The 12290-nt window shown below is 45.0% G+C and overlaps 1 non-coding gene across 1 annotated transcript; it reads right to left on the bottom strand.

Moving 5' to 3' along the window:
* Positions 1-11845: 11845 nt before the first annotated feature.
* Gm26239 lies at positions 11846-11952 on the bottom strand. Its single transcript, XR_003949140.1, has one exon. It is a non-coding gene; the product is annotated as a U6 spliceosomal RNA (small nuclear RNA).
* Between the last annotated feature and the right edge of the window lie 338 nt (positions 11953-12290).

Below are 12290 nucleotides of genomic sequence, written 5' to 3'. Positions count from 1 at the left end.
AGCCCTGGCTGTCCTGGAACTCACTCTGTAGACCAGGCTGGCCTCAAACTCAGAAATCTGCCTGCCTCTGCCTCCCAAGTGCTGGGATTAAAGGCGTGCGCCACCACTGACTGGTTTGAATTCTTTTCTCGCGCCTGCCAAGTCCAACTGAACCTGAGGTGAGAGGGTGCAGCCATTGCTTTGCTTGTTCTGTACACAAATACCTAACACCTTCTTCATGGCGTTAGTAACGAGTGTGGTTTCCCAAAAGGAAATAAACTGATTTCCTGTCAGTTGCCCATAATTTTCTCAAGCGCTGCTGACTATATTGGAAGTTCCAAGAGCCCTGTGTTGTGGTATCCGGAAGATGGAACCGCCCTCCAATTTGCTGTCACCACTAACACCTTGAGAGTCTTTCCAGAGGTACTGGAGCTACAAAATTCTACTGCACATGAGAGTACAGTGACCTCTACTGGACCTTCCTGGTAGTGTCGAGAAGATTCTGGGAGAAGAAGCTGTCACCACTGTTGGGAAGATAGTCCACTGTAATTAGATAATGGCACGTAAAGCTCCAGGTCTAGTCCCCAGACAAACCAATGTAAGGAAATGTAGAGATAATCTCCTGTGTGTGTATAAAAGCATTTGCCTGTCAATAAAAAAGCCTTTGGCCAATGAGCCAAGGCAGGATTAGAGGGTGAGACATCTGGTAGAGAGAAAGGATTCTGGGAGATGGTCAGGCACGCAAGATTTAGCACAGACTCAGAAGAAGATGGTTGCAGGAAATTGAAGACCAAGTAACTGGGCACGTGGCATGACTTAGAATAAAATAAATGGGTAATTACGTTATGAGCAAGTTGGAGAACAGATTGGTTATTTCTGGGAACAAAGTGGAAAACCACAGAGTTACGGATGGAGTTAACTATGGGGATGGGGGGGGGCGGTCAATGGAGTGAGGAAAAAGAGAAAGGAAGAGAACAAATAGATAAAGAGACGGACAGTTTAGTCACCTGGGGTATGGGGTTCATTTGGAAATACCGTCAGCTTCAAAGCTAAGGCAGGGACAGAGGAGGGAGAGATGTCGGATGAAGCAAAGTTCAATACCACTAAAGTGATTCCAAGAAACTGGAGACCCAGGCCAGTCAGACAGGTCAGCAAGTAAGCCTGAGTTCTAGGCCCGGGACCTATGTAAAGGTCACGTCCCTGTAGGCTGTGTCAGTTGCTCCTAATCACTCCTGACTGACCTGACTGACATTCATTTAAATACTGTAGATTTCTTTTCTGCTGCCTTTTCTGGTGACAATAAATCCCAGGGCTAGCTGTGTATCCCCTGCATAGGGTAATAAAAGTTACCAGGGGAAATTGTTTGCAAAGTTATTTGGGCCCCTATGTCTTGCTTTTAGTTTCCCTGATTTTTTTAGCAGCTGTCCTGAAATTCTTGAATTTGATAAAATTTAAAACCCCTGCCTGTAAGCATCCTCCTCCACTGCTAACTGGCTGAGCCAGTCCAAAGGTCCCTCCTCCCTTCTGCTCTGCTCTGTGGCGGCTGCTTAATGATCCCCTTACAAGATTTGTAAAGATGCCTCCCTTGGTTTTCCCCAAAGTTACCTCCAAAACTCCACTCCTTGACGGCACCTTGGTGTTTACAGATGGCTCCTCAACAGGCAAAGCTGCCTATGTTGTACGAGATCGGGTTACTTCAGTGCAGTCCCCATATTCCTCTGCCCAGCTGGTGGAATTGTTTGCAGTTCTTCAGGTTTTTAAAATGTTACCAATGACCCCATTTAATTTGTGTACCGACAGTGCTTAATGTGGCTCATTCTATTCCTGCTTTAGAGATAGTCCCATATATTAAGCCTATTTCCACTGCTTCTGAATTATTTGTGGAGATTCAATCCCTAATTATTAAAAAGACGGTGCCATTTTTGTGGGACATTTGAGAGCCCATTCTGGCTTGGGTGGTCCTCTGTCATGTGGAAATGCTCTAGCTGATGGGGCCACTCGCGCAGCATTCCCCACCTTACTTGATTCCATAGACTTGGCTAAATGGGCTCATGGTTCGCATCATTTAAATGCCTCTACCTTGCGCCAAATGTTTAAGATTTCTAGAGACCAAGCAAGAGAAATTGTTAAGTCCTGTGGTGGACGCGCCACTCTGCTGACGGTTCCTCATCTGGGAGTCACCCCCAGGGGACTCATCCCTAATGAACGATGGCAGATGGATGTTACCCATTTCCCCTCCTTTGGAAGGTTAAAATATGTGCATGTTAAAGTTGGTACCTATAGTGGATTTATACATACATCTCTCCTTTCTGGAGAGGCATCACGTGATGTGATCACACAAACTTTACAGTGCATGGCTGCCATGGGGAAACCACAGATTATAAAAACTGACAATGGTCCCAGTTATACAGGAACCAAGTTCCAACAGTTTTGTTCCCAGTTTGATATTAAACATGTCACTGGTGGCCCCTGTAATCCTCAGGGCCAGGGCATCGTAGAACGAGCCCATCAGACTCTGTGCCTGAGGCATCCTAAGTCACAAGATTCTCACACATTAGTGCTATGGAAAGATCCCCTCACTGGACAACGGAAAGGACCAGATCCCGCCCTTATATGGGGACGAGGGTCTGCTTGCATTTATGACAAAGAAAATGCTGGCCGAAGATGGTTATCAGAGAGGCTAGTAAAAACTGTTAACCCGCCCGTGTCTAGAATGGAGCAACTGTCTCCTCCTGAGGCAAATCTCATTTCCTTTCCAGATGCTGCTCCAAATAAGGAGACTCCTGATCCTGTGGCTGACCAGAATGACCACCAACCTTCAATTGCCTCCACCCAAATCTCTTAATCATAGACATCTCCCTTGGAATTACACTTGGATGGTTCTATCAGAGAGAAATGATGTTGTTTGGGCCACTTCTAAGACCTCCACCAATTTGATTTATTCTTTTTACATCATGGAGGGCTGTGTGCAGCTCTTAGGGAAGAATGTTGCTTTTATATAAATAAGACAGGGGTGGTCAAAGAATAAAAAAGTCAGAGAAGGCCTAAAGGAGAGAGAGAGAGAGAGAGAGAGAGAGAGAGAGCAGAGAGCTGATATAAAAATTGGTTTCAACCTCTCTGTGGTTGTCGAGCCTACTTCCTTCCATTTTGGGACCATTAGTTGGATTGTTTTTGCTTATTTCTATTGGTCCCTGGGCCCTTAATAGACTCACCAACTTTGTGGCATGTCAGATAGATGATTTGGCAGCAAAACCTAGCCAGGTGCATTATCATAAGTTAGCTATGGAGGATCAAGAGACTGGAGACGAGGTTGTTATTCCCTCCAGGGTGTTCCCAAAGGCCATCTCCACCCAACCTAAGAAAGGGGACTCCCGCCCCAGGAACAAGTAGAGAGGGGCCACCCAGAACCCCCTCTGACTGGCAGATTAAGTTCTTGCTTGGGCTGTGAGGCAAAGCACTACAAGAGAATATAAAGCAAAAAATAAAAATATCTTTCTGGGTTCCCTGAGGGACAAGCCTGACTGCAAAGGGGTTGATGTCCAAAAACTCTCCCCTCTCCAGGAAAAAGACATCAGGATGGGTATGGCCCCCATGCCTCACTGGACAACACCAGGAGGACCGGAGCCATTACAAGGTCCCCTTTAGTTACTGGAGGTCAGGCCTCTATCCCCATCTTAGCAAAGAATAAAATCGCCATGGTCCTTCTATACTAAAAGGAAGGGGGAGATGTTGGGAGCAACCCTGTTTGAATGTCAACTGCCTTGTCAGCCATAAGTGCTTGCTTACAAAGTCTTGGCCTTAGTGGAAAAGTACTAGCTTAGTTGAGATTTCTGTGGGAAAAGTTGAGGCCTCTGTAGGAAAATACTACCCCCAGTTAAGATCAAATAGCTATAGATCTTGTGGACAGGTACCTAGCAACCCACTCTGTTCTGTTCCTCCTGCAGAACTTTTTACCTAGCCAATATCCTGCTTTTGGGAACAGGTGCATTCCCCCCAGAAACAAAGCAATTCTGCGTCATCCCCTTCCTCATATTCTGCTTTGGTGGGCATAAAACCTGCCTAGAAAAAATAAAATTTGACAGCTTGATCAATCAGACTTGCCGTCCATCCTTTGTGTTTCTCGCCCCCCTTCTCTCCACAGGTGGTTCCTCCTACCCTGTTTGACTGTCCCTCAGGCCAAGACACACTAGGAGACCTCAAAGCCTGCCTACACAGTGACACATTTCCTCCAACAAGGCCACACTCCTAATAGTGCCACTTCCCATGGGTCAAGGATATTCAAACCACCACAGAGTGGATTGCTTTTCTGAGCTTTGGAGCATTGTGGAGAACATTTCATAGCTTTGCCAGTACCTCAAGCCTCAAAACAACATATCCAGAGTTGAATATTCCTTGTCTCTCTCTCCACAAACATTTTCTTCTTCCCCGGTTTTCTTGTGTTAGTGAATACCATACCCTAAATAGTTAATGCCCTCAACCCTTCCTTCTGTCCCATCCTTGCATTATTCTCTCTCTCTCTCTCTCTCTCTCTCTCTCTCTCTCTCTCTCTCTCTCTCTCTCTCTCTCTCTCTCTGTGTGTGTGTGTTTCTGTGTCTGCATGCACTTGTGCCATGGTGTGAATCTGGCAGTTATGTGCAGGAGTCAGTTCTCTTTTTAGTACGTGGGTTCTGGTGATCAAACTTAGGTCATCAGATTGGGAGCAAGTGCCTTTCCCTGCTGAGCCATCTTGCTAGTCCACCTGGGCCTCCTCTAAACTAGTACTTCAGATCTTCTCTCCTCTTACAAGCTGGGGTTGTAGGCATGCTCTAGGCATGGGTTGAAAGTTATCTGGAAACAAGCAAGCACAGTGATAGCTATAATCTTGGCCACACACAAGATAAGAGGACCATTTTATCTCAGAAAGTTGGAGATAGTAGCCTGGGCAATATTGGGAGACCTTGCCTTTTACAGTGGGGCATGGTGGTATATGCCTGCAGTTCCAGGACCAGGAAGACCAAAGGGGGGTTGGGGGTTGTGAGTTTGAGGCCAGTCTGGACTATGTATGCACAAGACCTTCCCTCAAAAACAACAACAAACAAACACCCTCAAAACAAAAACCTCCAAACAAACAAAATATACTTTAAAAAAAGAAGAAGATAACAGCAAAAGAATCAAAGATATCGGTCCCAAGTATATATGAGACCATAGGTTCAGCACTACTAAAAATGAAATACAGAAAACAAAAGCCAGGGGGCGTGATGACAGTCATCTGTGGTCTTGGGTGAGAACTATTAGTTCTTGTCTTTCCAGCTGTACCAAAAATGCCCCTCGAGAATTGAGTCCACAGCTGCGGCTTTGACAGTCAAGAACCCGGGGGTCTTGTTTAGCGAATAAGGGCTTACTGTTGCTCGTGAATAACAGCTCATATGGTGTTCATAATAGAACTGGCTGGGAGGCTGGCATTCAGGCGCAGTTCAGGGGTTAGCGGGTGCGAATGGCTTAATGAAAGATGACACTTCACAAAATACTTCAAGGCCAGCTGCTGGTGGAAGAAATCCATCTGGGAATTAGCCTCTTAGGAGTATAAAAGCTGGATTAGTTTAGATTGCCATAACCGAGTGACTCCAAAGTGGAGGGCTGCGTGATCGTCTAGTACGAAAGAAGTTATTTATTGCAGTTGTAGGTAAACGTACTTGAAGATGAACTGAGCCTGTTGTCTTGAATGTCAAGGTGATTTCTAATTACTCATCAAAAAGGTGGAGAAAACAGGTGGAGGAGATGACTCAGCAGGTAAAGGCATTTGCCTCCAAACCTGATGATCCAAGACACACACACACACATGAGAAAATGGTCTTGGTCTATCTTATACTGAAACACTGGCTTTTTCATTTTGTGTTCTGAGATAGTGTCTCAAGGAACCGAAGCTGGCCTGGATTTTTATGTATCTGACAAAGACCTTAAACTCTCGATCCTATTTGAATGCTGGGATTTCAGGAACTGGGTTTTTCCCTTGGAACTTTTCTGTGGAATTTCTTATTGTTAGAGCATTTGGCCACAAGGGGGCGACCAGGATCCATTCAGCGGCAAATCTGCCAGCTCACTGAGAAAGGGCAAGCGGTTAGAGTTGTTAATTTCAGTTTGCCTTGAAAACTGCTCAAAACGTTCGTTGCTAGATTCTGACTCCGAGTGAATAGACAAACGTTGAAAGGGGTTTGATGTGGGCTCCTGTTTCTTTTTTTCCCCCCTCTGAGTTTAGAGTCACAGTAGACTGTAGTTGCACCAGAGCTCTGCTGAGTCCTGTGCACAAAGCCATCTTTAGAGGATTGATGGTTGCTCTTTTAGAGCCTTACTGTCACTCCGCCTTTGTAATAATGATGCTGTGACACATAGTTGAAAATTCCTTCCTATAATATTCTGTCAGGATTTCAGTAGTTCACTCTTGGTATAAGGGTGTGAGAACCCAGAATTCTATAATTTTAGTCACCTTTGCCCTCCACCCCTTTTTTTTGATATGGGGTCACGTGAAGCTTAGGGTGGCCTCGTGCTCACTCAGGGTGTGGTAGAGGTTGGTCTTGATCTCCCTTCCTTTATTTCCAAAGTGCTGGTATTACAGTTGTGTGCCAACATGCCCAACCTTATCACCATCATCATCACCACCACCATCATTATCATCATCATCATCATAATCAATTTTTTGTTTCCTAATGCAAGTTAGAATGTAGGGATTCACACATGTTAAATAAATACTCTTCGACTGAGCTACATTCCCCAGTAACTTTTGGTCAACTCCTAGGTTTTATTCTTACCTGTGTAAGGGCAGGGGATGCGCAGACCAAAGGGATATTCAGTTTTGTTTGAATGGAGAAACAGAGGCAATCACAGTGGCTGCTCCAGGCATACAATATCGAGAAGGAACTAGTCACAGCCATCACAAGCCACTTAGCGAGATGACCACAGTTTGAGGGACGGCCAGAGATCTCACTGTTTTGGTCAAAGGTCCTACCATAGCATGTTTGAAGGCGTTGGCTGACAGATGGCCTTGGAATATAGCAGAGGCATAGAGACATGCTTATATTTATTGATGAAGCAGGAATTCTAGAGCTAGATAAGACATTTCCCTTCCCTTCCCTTGCTTTCTCCTACCTGTTTCTCCCCACCCTCCCCGACCGTCCTTGCTCCTTTTTTTTTTTTTCCTCCTTTTTTCAAGACAGGATTTCTCTGTGTAGCCCTGGGTGTCCTGAAACTCACTCTGTAGACCAGGCTGGCCTCTGAGTTAGAGATCCACCTGCCCCTGCCGCCTCCAGAGCTCTGGGATTGAAGGCATGCATCACTCCCCCACCCTCACCCCCGCATCTGGGATTAGAGGCCAGCGTCACTGCATATGTGAGGCATCTTCAATCATTCTGTCTCAACTCTCTCTCTCTCCAAATGAAAAGTGAAGATTTACATAGAACCATAAGTCTTGGGCTGGAGAGATGGCTCAGTGGGTAAGAGCACTGACTGTTCTTCTGAAGGTCCTGAGTTCAAGTTCCAGCAACCACATGGTGGCTCACAACCATCTGTAATGGGATCTGATGCCCTCTTCTGGTGTGTCTGAAGACAGCTACAGTGTACTTACATATAATAATAAATAAATATTAAAAAAAAAAAAAGAACCACAAGTCTCAGTTTCCTCCCACTTTTCCCTTTCTCTTGTTTTCTTTAAACAGAGCCTCGGTCTGCAGCCCTAGCCTGGTCTGGAAGCCACCATCAGACCAAAATGACCTCCCGACCTCACTTTATCTCTTGCCTCTGCCTCCCAAGCGAGCGCGCGCTGGGATTCTGGGTGTGGACTAGTGTCGTTTCAATGTGAAGCATCAGAGTAAACAAAAACAAACACTCCTGACCCCATTAAGTCCCACACTGCAGATCTGGTTGTATATATTTATTTACTTATTTTTTCATGTGTTCAACAATCAAACTTATACCCATTCAGTGGACTAGCCACTGAGCTGCAATTCCCACCATCTCTTTATGTTTTTGTTCTAAAGGTAGTTCAGGGAAAAAAAGAAATCAATAAAGAAAATTATATACGATTCCTCCCTGCCTTCCTTATCTTTGAGATTTAAAATGATATTTTCTTGTTTGTTTTTTTTTTCACTCATGGAAAAAAAATACAACATTTCTTGGGTTATGGAGTGCAATATTGGAAGCCATAACAAGTTATCAAATGGAAAAGAAACACAAGAGAAAGAAACTGCTTTCAAGGTTTGCTTCTGTGCACCCCCCTCAACCCCCAACCCCTGCCCTTGATTTCTCTTCTAAAACACAGCACTCATGACCTACTTTGTCTGGTACTCGGCTCCTCTGTTTGGTGGTTTGCCCCAGCATCAGAGTTGTAGAGGCTAGACTGACTTCTGACTTGCATGCACATTTTTTTTCCCCTCATTAATCCAGGGCACAGAACAGATGGCCTGGGTGCTGTTTTAGGCTAGAAGAATGTCCAAAATATGTGGGTGTGAATTTTGCCAAAGGGTCAGTTGAATTCGGAGCACAGACACCAGCCTGGAAGCAGGTCACATTTTAATGCAAAAAATGCACATTCATCAAGTCCTCGTGCTTTTCAAAGAGGCGACTGCCAGCTACGGGGAACACAAGGGAGAGGCCGGCATTCTGGTGGGACTACCTTGAACCAGGGCTCTTGGGTACCCTGACGGCTGGTGGGCAGGACCCACACTTACTACTGGGGAAGTGGAGAAAGGAGGTATAATTTATGTTTGGGGATCACTAGCTTTAACCCTTTAAAGAGAAAAAAAAATACCCTTTAGGAATTCAATTTAAATAGACTTCCAAATTATAAATGTGGGAATATCAGAACAAAATTTCTCAAATTTTCCCATATACACTCAGAGGAGCTGTAAACAAGTTATGTCATAGAATTTTTCTTATTCTACTTGAGAAAACAAAGCAGGGGTTGGGAATTTAGCTCAGTGGTAGAGCACTTCCTTAGCAAGTGCAAGGTCCTGGGTTTAGTCCTCAGCTCCAGAAAAAAAAGAAAAACAGAACAAAAACCAAACCCAAATCATTTCCAAGAAAACAAAGCAACCATTTCTCCCTTTGCACTTCTTGAGTAAACTTGGTTGTAAATGCTACGATTTCTTCTCAAGAATGTGTTCGTGTCTGTTAATGTCTTTGGGGTCATCTGCAAATAACAGGCAACACAAAGGAAGTTAGTTCTCTTCGGCACGTTACAGGCTATTGTACGATCGGTTGGTTTGTGTTCTGAGACAAGGTCTCACTATGCAGCCCTGGCTGTCCTGAAATTCACTTTTGTAGACCAGGCTGGACTTGAACTCTGAGATCTGCCTATCTCTGCCTACCAAGTGCTGGGATTAAAGGTGTGCGCCACCACCGCCTGGCTCTACAGTGTACTCTTATGCATAAAATAAATAGATAATTCCTTTTAAAAATGAGAACATATACTGAGCGCAGTGGCGCACACCTTTAATCCCAGCACTTGGGAGGCAGAGGCAGGCAGATTTCTGAGTTCGAGGCCAGCCTGGTCTACAAAGTAGTTCCAGGACAGCCAGCAGGGCTTAAACAGAGAAACCCAGTCTTGAAAAACTAAAAAAAAAAAAAGTACACTGTAGCTTCAGACGCACCAGAAGAGGGCATCAGATCCCATTACAAAAGGTTGTCTGCCACCATGTGGTTGCTAAGAATTGAACTCAGGACTATCTGGGTGAACAGTCAGTGCTCTTAACCACTGAGCCATCTCTCCAGCCTGCCACAGGTCCTTCGAGCAGGCGACAAGAACTACACGGACACCAAGTCGGGTTCACACAACAACTTCTTTATTTGTTCTCCTTCTTGCAGCTTTTCTTACAACAACTCCCCTTATAACAGCTTCTCTTACTACAACTAGCTTCTACTTAGGGCAAGGGCTAAACAACAACAAAAAAAACTCCTACTATCTTCGCGCTGACTGACCTCATCTAGCGCCACCCCACCTCATCCAATCAGAATTCACACACGCTCCAGGCACGAGCTCAGGTCGGTCACCGATAGGCTGACAGGTCCAGATCACGAGGACCAGTCCAGCCTGGCAGGCAGCCCACACATGCAGCCTCACTGGGCATGCCAGGGCAAGGCAGTAAACTTCTTGCCCCTATTTTCTCATTCTCTATGGGCTAGAAATAATTGAATCAAGGTCCAGAGGATTCCTATACTTGCATTAAGGAAAAGAAAAAAAATAGCTGAAGCATTTGTTCTTTATTCAATAAATGAAGCCAGAAAAACTGTATGTTCTCTAGGGGAAACAATTGAACCCAAACCCATACCCCAGACAAAGATCAGTTAAACGAAGGTTGATTAACTCAAAACTGCCAAAGCCAGAACTGGTAAGTGTTTTACAGCTACCATGGGGCAGTACCTCAACGGTAAGAAATGATTCATAAAACAAGACAAAGAAATCTTGGGGCATAAAAGGGAAAATGACCATAGACTTACACAGCGGGGCTCTATAGGCAAAGGTCTTTTCCATGCTTGCTACAGTGGTTCCTGATGAGAGAGAGACAGTCCTTGGCTCCAAACTGTTTATTGATCGTTCATAGTGGAAAATGGGTGCATTCCGCCTCCTCAGGGTGGACCCGAGATTAAATAACTTTTGCAGGGAGGAATGTCCGGGAAGGGAAGCTTATTGGCTAAATCCTCAGGGTCCATTCAGAAACCTCATTAGCATGGGAGAACTCTGTTCTCATCTATGAGACCATAGGTCACGTTCCTATGTAGAGAGTGTAGTCGCATGACAGGAACCTGGTTGGAAGCAGCAGGTGAAGCTCCTACAAATAAGATTCAGACTATGGTTATTTTATTTGGTTTTGATAATTACTGGGGGCGGGGTCACCCCTAATCTATTCTAACTGCAGGCCTGACTACCTCCCCAGCAATGTACCCCAGAGAGTTGCTGTTTCTCCTGGCCACGTGCTCATGGCTCCTCTCCCCTCAGGGCAGCTTCCTTCTCTCTCTCTGATCTTCCTACTTCTCGGGGGGGGGGGGGGGCTCTCTCCCCCAACCAGGTCACTCCAAACCCACCCACCTCTAATCCTTTCAGTCATTGGCTGTAGCCAATTTCCTTTAACCAAGGTTTTAAATCAAGGAACACAACTTGGAAAAAGAGGAGAGATGTCTGAGATGCGGCTTGTAGACATGAGAAGTCACTCTCGTAGGGCTAGACCTTCAGGTATAGAATTTAGCATTACACTACTTAGCCACAGACCAAACCTCCACAAAGCAGTGAGCATCAGATTCATTAAGGGATCCCACCTCTTAGTAAGGGTGGAGGACCGGTCCAAAGACCCAACCAAGCAAGGCACAAAGAATAGCAAAACCATCCCAAGACACATATGCAGTTGCGGAAATTAAATAGTGGAAGATAGGAAATACAAAGACCCATGGAATGAACCGTTGGCATGATTGTGCTAAGCTGAAAGCTGAAGTTCTTAGATACCTCTGGCCAAAGTACAAGTTGTTTTTTTTTTTAAATATTTTTTTTATTACGTATTTTCCTCAATTACATTTCCAATGCTATCCCAAAAGTCCCCCATACCTCCCCCCCCCCACTCCTCTACCCACCCATTCCCACTTTTTGGCCCTGGCGTTCCCCTGCACTGGGGCATATAAACTTTGCATGTCCAATGGGCCTCTCTTTCCAGTGATGGCCGACTAGGCCATCTTTTGATACATATGTAGCTAGAGTCAAGAGCTCCGGGGTACTGGTTAGTTCATAATGTTGTTGCACCTACAGGGTTGCAGATCTCTTTAGCTCCTTGGATACTTTCTCTAGCTCCTCCATTGGGGGCCCTGTGATCCATTCAATAGCTGACTGTGAGCATCCACTTATGTGTTTAAAAATATGGAACGCTTCATGAATTTGCGTGTCATCCTTGCGCAGGGGCCATGCTAATCTTCTCTGTATTGTTCCAATTTTAGTATATGTGCTGCCGAAGTGAGCACCAAAGTACAAGTTTTAAGACTACTTATCTGGTACAGTTAGAAAGGATGTGTTATTAAGCAGAAGTATAAGAATAGACTTCTGGAAGCTACAGGCAGGCTTAACCAAAACTAACCTGCAACTTGCCAACTAATTTTATTTATTTATTTTTTTAAAGATTTATTTATTATATGTAAGAACATTGTAGCTGTCCTCAGACACTCCAGAAGAGGGCATCAGATTTCGTTACAGATGGTTGTGAGCCACCATGTGGTTGCTGGGATTTGAACTCGGGACCTTCAGAAGAGCAGTCGACGCTCTTAACCACTGAGCCATCTCACCAGCCCGCCAACTAATTTTA

This window comes from Mus musculus, chromosome 10 (assembly GCF_000001635.26).
Source record: "Mus musculus strain C57BL/6J chromosome 10, GRCm38.p6 C57BL/6J".
Lineage (NCBI taxonomy): Eukaryota > Metazoa > Chordata > Mammalia > Rodentia > Muridae > Mus > Mus musculus.
The sequence above is the reverse complement of the archived record's forward strand: the minus strand, read 5'-3'. Positions and strand labels throughout refer to the sequence as shown.